The sequence below is a fragment of the Pantherophis guttatus genome, chromosome 5 (genome assembly GCF_059756535.1).
Source record: "Pantherophis guttatus breed Tessera chromosome 5, ASM5975653v1, whole genome shotgun sequence".
Taxonomy (NCBI): Eukaryota; Metazoa; Chordata; class Lepidosauria; order Squamata; family Colubridae; genus Pantherophis; species Pantherophis guttatus.
This window is the reverse complement of record NC_142067.1, coordinates 112,852,367-112,859,631: the sequence shown is the minus strand read 5'-3', so window position 1 is coordinate 112,859,631 and position 7,265 is coordinate 112,852,367.

The following is a 7,265-nucleotide window of genomic DNA, read 5'->3' as shown; positions in this document are numbered from 1 at the left end:
GATGTAGAGGAAAAGAATTATTGGCAAACAGGCTAGGATTGAAGTTACATTAGGGAAGTCGGCATTAGAGCTGCTGCTTGGAACAAATTCATATTTTAAAACAGAAAAATATCCGGTTATTATACTTCTTTATGGCTATTCATATGAAAATGATTCAGAAGAAGTACCGTATTTTTCAGAGTATATAAGACACACTTTTTTCTCCCCTAAAAGAGGCTGAAAATTTGGGTGCGTGTTATACTCCGAATGTAGTTTTTTCGAAGCTTTTTTGCAGCCCCAATGAGGTGCTAGCGAGTGAAGCGATCTTCACGCTTGCTTTTCTCATTGCTTCTCTCTCAAAAGATCAGCTTTTGAAGCTATTTTTTTATCCCCAAGCAGGGGATAAAAAACCAGCAAACTAATGTGCTGAAGCTGACCAGACTTAGGATGCTAACCAGATGAATACCTGGTAGGCAGATTTTTGTTTTCCTATTTTCCTCCCCAACAACTAAGCTGCATCTTATACTCTGGTGCGTCTTATACTCCGAAAAATACAGTATTTTGGAACATACAGGAATAGAAGCACAATATCTCTTAAAGGCATCTTTTTTTTTTCTTTCTCCACTAGCAGGTTTTCTTGCAAATTGGAACCAAAAAACATTTAAAAAAAAAAAAAGAATCATATCAAAGGCATCGCTGTTTCATGTAGTCTGTTCCTTTTTCAGACTGCTTTAAGGAGCTGAGACTTTTTCAGGCTTATAAATACTGTATAAACACATCTAGGAGGCCTCCACACCAGGGGTGAAATGCTCCCGGTTCGGACCGGATCGCCCGATCCGGTAGCGATGGAGGCGAGTGGTTTGGAGAACCAGTAGCAAAAATCCCTGCACCCCCCCATGCCCAGCTGAGCTACAAAATCACCAGAGGCTTTTTTTTTACTTTTAAAAGCATTTTTTCTACAACCTCTTCTGCCAAAAAAAATGCTTTTAAAAGTAAAAAAAAAAAAAAGCTTCTGATGATTGCGCGGCTCAGCTTGGATTGTCAGAGGCATTTAAAAGGAAAAAAGCCTCTGCTGATCAGGCAATTCAGCTGGGATCATCAGAGCCTTTTGAAAGCATTTTTTTACAACCTCTTCGCCGAAGAGATTGTAGAAAAAATGGTTTTAAAAGTTAAAAAAAATTGGCCACACCCACTGTCACATTACCCCCACCACCACCAAGCCACGCCCACAGAACCGGTAGTAACACATTTTAGATTTCACCACTGCTCCAAACCTATATATCTTCTTCTTCTTCTTCTTCTTCTTCTTCTTCTTCTTCTTCTTCTTCTTCTTCTTCTTCTTCTTCTTCTTCTTCTTCTTCTTCTTCTTCTTCTTCTTCTTCTTCTTCTTCTTCTTCTTCTTCTTCTTCTTCTTCTTCTTCTTCTTCTTCTTCTTCTTCTTCTTCTTCTTCTTCTTCTTCCTGGCTAACCAAAAGATAAGATTAAAGCATACAGAAATTAAATGAGCTTTGAGACCACAGATATCTTTAAAGACCCAGGCCTTAAATTTAAATTATGTGTAAATTATGATGAAAGAGGAGGAGGAAAGAAGTATATAAGGAACCAGTGTCAGCCACGAGACAAGTCACAATATTTCAGGTTATGCTTTATTAGTTTCTAAAGTAATGCAAATTTAAGATGTGAGGTATAAAGAAGTAACTAATAAATCTGTTCTTTTTGTCCTTTATTGGAACTCAACATTTACCTAGCTCAAGAAAATATGTGATGTTGAAAATGTACTAGCGCTATATTTAGAATACATTTTTAAATTCACTTTAGAAATAATGTTCCTAGCCTTTAAAAAGTAAATTTTGTTTATTTCAAATGGAAGTGTCTGAAACAATTTATAATTTCCCAAAAGGAAACTAATAAAAAAAGAGTAAAGTAGCTTAGTTTCCTTTTCTGATCATGTTTTTAGCCATAAGAGATCAAGATAGTTAACTGAGCTTCACATTTTATTTTGATTTTAAATAGAGCAAACCTCTCAGTAGACTGAACATTCTTTGCTTGAATATGGATAGCAGGAGGTTGTAAAAGATCAGGTGACATGTAAAAGTTCTCTAGTAATTAGAGACTAGTCTCTCATATTGCAATGTTGAATTTTTTGCTTGTTCTTCCATGATAAACTATTTCAGCTGAGAAACTTTGATGGCTTTCTAGCATGAACTGCTCATCTCAGCTATTTCCATAACATTTCTAGGGGGTAAAGCTTGAATTTGACTTGGCTGTTCAGAAAAAGAAGAGAAAAAGTTCCACATTCTTTGGTAGAACTTTATTGTTGGTAGCACCACTTGCCCTTCAACTGATTAAAAAAAAAAAAAAACATTGATAACACCTAGAAAGGATTTTGTGTCTTCAGGATTTACTGATAAATTAAGACAAATGGGTTATGTTTCCTTCTCTCTCTCTCTCTCTCTCTCTCTCTCCCTCCCTCCCTCTCTCCCTCCCTCTCTCTCTTATATTAGACCAATGAGGAGAGGTTAACAGTTTTTCCCCCTACAAAATTGTATCTTAAATTGGTATACATAAATTTCAAGTAACATCATGTTTGCATGAATCCTAAGTCAAAATATACTGAGATAAAGTCCATATCAACCTAATGTGGTATGATACTTTTTAAGAGACTCATTAAAATATTGAAAAATCAGGAAAAAACACAGCTTTTGTAACCGTCTACTCAGCCACACCTTCCCTCCCTCCCTCCCTCCCTCCCTCCCTCCTTCCTTTCTTCCTTCCTCCCTTCCTTCCTCCCTCTCTCCCATCCATCCATCCATCCGTCCTCTAATATAGCTAACGTTAAAGCCAGAAATTGTAAAACAAAACAAAACAAGAACTTCTGGAAATGTGGTGATAACAACGGAAGTAGCTATACAGAGGGATTACTCTGTATTTTTCAAATTATTTTTCCAAACACTATTTACATTCTTAAACTGTCCGCATGTATATCATTCTATACATTCATGTCAGAAGCTAGGAAACAGTTGAGATAAATTGATGCTAAACTTACATCCCAGACGGAGAAAATGAGAACTTGCAATAGACAACATGGTAAAAGATGCTATAAATGTTTTTGTAACTGTCATGTAATTGCAGACTTTGAAAGGAAAACACGGGGGAGAAGGAGCGGGGTGGATGTTGTGCCAGGAAATTATTTCTGATCTTTCTTGTCATAACACTAGATATGTGCCAAAGTTAAGTAGTATAGGACTTGCAGACAAATATATGTTAAATCGTTATTATTATTTACATAGGGGAAAAAAGGGAAAATGCTATTTATTACATGTCAGTTATCTTATTCTATGTCCATCAAAAATGGCACGTAGCTAAATTCTTTTGGGAATTTAGGGTAGACAACTCAGAGCTCTGTAGCTATCAGTTTGTGAAAGTCCTTCTTTTCCCTCCATTTTCCATCTAACATGAATATTTTCTTTTCTTGTGAAAAGAGTGTTAAAAGGTTAAGGTAGAAAAGGAAGCACGTATTCTGACGAGGCCATCACATACACTAAACATTCATCTTTTTTGAATATTCAATTCATTAGTCCTGGATGAGTTTGCCAACTAATAGATTAACAGAATGATAAAATTAGAAAGGACCTTGGAGGACTTCTACTCCAACCCCCTGCTCAGGCAGGAAACCCTATACCATTTCAGACAAATAGTTGTCCAATGTCATCTTAAAGACCTCCAGTGTTGGAGCACCCACAACTTCTGGAGGCAAATTGTTCTTCTGATTAATTGTTCTAACTGTCAGGAAATTTACAAAAAATTTACTAAATTTACTAAAAAAATATCTGCAGACTATATCACATCAAGAGAGATTTATTATGTTTAAAAGTGCTATTTTAGGATCATGGTTATATTGTTTCACAGAAGTGAACTTTTAACAATTGTAGGCAGAGCAGTTCATTTCTTAAGTTGCTGTAATTCTGCCCTGCAAAATGTAGAAATCTGGAGCTTTCAGAGTGGCTATTGATATAATTAAAGCAAGTAGAACAGTTCCAACATCAATTCTAATACATCATTCTGTAGGACTGTAAGAATGACCTTGAGATACAGAAGGAAAGATCACAGACTGGGCAATGTTCAGACAAGTGGCAGCTTAGTCCATAGAAGGAACGGGTCATTGTAAATGTCTTATAAAGGACCCTACCTAGTTTCTTAGACTATACTTCCAAAGAGGGGAAATATTTTTCTAGATTTTCAAGATTCTCTTACTGTAGCCTCACAATAAAACTGTCAGGATTCCAAGTAACACCCCCAACTAAATCAAACTCAGAGGCTTGAAGTTCCTCAAAGCTAACTTTTCTTTTTTTGAAATAATTTTTATTACAATTTTCCTTTACACAACTCTAATACATAATCAACAGACTGTGTCATTTTTGTATACTTCAGGTCAACATTCCATATAATATATACATTATATACATTCAATATCTAATCCTCAATAGCCTTATGTATATTTCTAATTTTTATTTCTAAGCTAACTTTTATTAGAGATGTCATATTGGCACATCTGGGGAAAACCTGAATCTGAAAGCTTTCCTGGATTTCCTCACCCACAAGAAAGTTCAAGACCTTGCCCACATCTCCCACATGTCCACCACAGCTCCAATCAGTTCTTTCCCGAACAGAAGACTTCCTCCAATTTCTTCTTTGCACAGCTGCCTGACACCATGGCCTTGAACTTCTCTTAGAGAAGTTTGTTATGGCTATCTCTACTTCACTCATGCAATCCCCCCTCCCAACTTCCCACAGTTTGATTGTGGCAGGCCTGGATCCTCAAGGCACACAGGTAATATGGCTTCCAGGCGTGACAAAAACTAGATCTAGAATTTATGGGTATGCTTCTTGTCTGGACTAGATCACAAGGCACACGCACACACACACACACATATATTCACATTATAATGTATCAGAAAATTTTGAGACACTTAATCAAAGTATATGAATATGTCATATAACTGCTTTATTAACTTCATGGTTATGATCAGCGCGATTGTGTTCTATTTAGACAGATAATTTTAATTATTATATATATTCTTTCTTTCTTTTTTTCCCTTTTACAGCTGTAAACACTTTGAAGGAGCCTGCCAGTCTTTTGAACCAGTTCTACACACTCAGTATCATTTTTGCTGTCTTTTGGATTGCAGAACTCATACACAACCTCCAGTGTTGAAAGTTCAGTTTTATGTACAAAAACGTTAGGCCTGACTCATATAATAAGCTTCATCAGATTTTTCAAACATTACATTCCCTGACAAGTAAAGCTGCCATGTGCTTTTGGCTTTATTCGCTTTCTCAATTTTCAACTGCTTTCATATTACCAGCTATAACTTTCAAGCTTTTTCCCTCCCCTCTTTGGTGCTAATGACATGTTAAACTTCTGTGTTGGTCATGTCAACACAATTGGGAGCACAGTGGATTGTCTTTGCATTAAATATGGGCTCAATATGTGACCACACTCTTGGGTCAAATGCATTTTCAAACTTACTAAAGTAAGTTTAAGTATTTGACAATATTTGATTAGATGCCATGCTACAACATACAAGTGCTATCCAAAATGTTTTATTTTTTTTTAAGAATACAAGATGCCAGGATTACAAATTTCACTTATTCTGTTTTTCTTTTTCTCTGTGCCATTGTATCTCATTGTGCCATCAGCTGTTCCTTCCTCTACTAATTAATTAGCTAGTTTTGAGTATGACCAGCCAGAAACCTGACATAATGCCACTGATGAAGGGTCCTTTTATCCCTAACTAGCAAAGCCAATATTCTGTCAAGCCCTCAGAGTCTGAAATGCAAGCTGTTCCGGGCATTCAGCCCTCCCCTCCCTCCCGCAATCCCTCCTGGGATCTCTGCACCTTGTTGAAGTGTGTGACTCATAAGCAGGCAGCAAGATGCTGAATTCACAAGAAAGGGTTGACTACTGCTATGCTATGCTATGCTACGCAGTGGCTTGGTGGCTAAGATGCTGAGCTTCTCAATTGAAAGGTCGGCAGTTCAGCAGTTCGAATCCCCAGTGCCACGTAACAGGGTGAGCTCCCGTTACTTGTCCCAGCTTCTGCCAACCTAGCGGTTTGAAAGCATGTAAATAATGCAAGTAGAAAAATAGGGACCACCTTTGGTGGGAAAGTAACAGTGTTCCGTGCACCTTTGGCATTTAGTCATGCCGGTCACATGACCACGGAGACAGCTTCGGACAGTGCTGGCTCTTTGGCTTTGAAATGAGGGGAACCTTTACCTTTACCTATGCATATTCAGCTGAGAGAGGATTTAAGTTACACAACAACACTGTTCTCTTGTGGAAGCAACTCCAGTATCTGGCTTGTGTGCCATGACTCTGACTTGTTGACTAACGGTAACCTTATCTCTTCCTTGATTTGGCAGTGTAAATTTTCAGCTCACTTTGGAAATTTGCCTTGCCTACTTAAGTCTTACCACAATTAATTCTGTTTCCTGTTGTCTTGTTGTCAGGTCCACCATCTCTTGTGTCTTGCCTTTGTGCTAAGGGAAGAGGAGGATGGCATGCTTGAGATTTTTTTGCTTCTGCTGTTCACTTGGAAATTAAGGAGGGGGACTGTCTTTGGAGATTGGACGAACTTCTTCCCAGCTGGTTTTCATCAGGTTTCAAGGCCGTCATGCCATGAGTGTGAACTGTTATCTGCCTAGCACCTCACCTTTCTCAAAACCCTGCTAGTGGACTAGTCCAGGAAATTAGGATTGGAAAACTTAGAAAATTGCTTTGTGCTTTGCATGGGAACTTCAGATTCCGCCTGACTTTACTGCATCCATTTTCTCTCAGTAAAATTCTTCTGATTCAGCTCAATAGATTCAAGTGTCTTGCTTTCCTATGGGGCCAACTGGGACAAGTCTGACATTTGCTGTTAGAATTTGCAAAAGAAAGTCTTCCCCTTAACACTCCCTGTATCTAGAAGCTTGTGTCTGGCTTCTGATGGGGTGCTAAAAAACAGGATGCAAAACCTTGCTAGCATTCAAGAAAACCCAACATCATTCTATACGAACACAACTCATTGAACATGCTTGAACTCATTGATCTCAGCATCCGAGAAAATCAAATTAAAATGTAAAAAATATTTTGATTTTTAGACTGGGAATGGATACCTCCTGTATTGGCTCACCATAATTTCTTTCGTTCTTGACATTTGAGAGGCTGCTGTGTTGTGTTTTCCTCATATCAGCACTCCTTCCTTAAAGGTGTCCAGCTGAAACTGGCAGGATTAATGTTT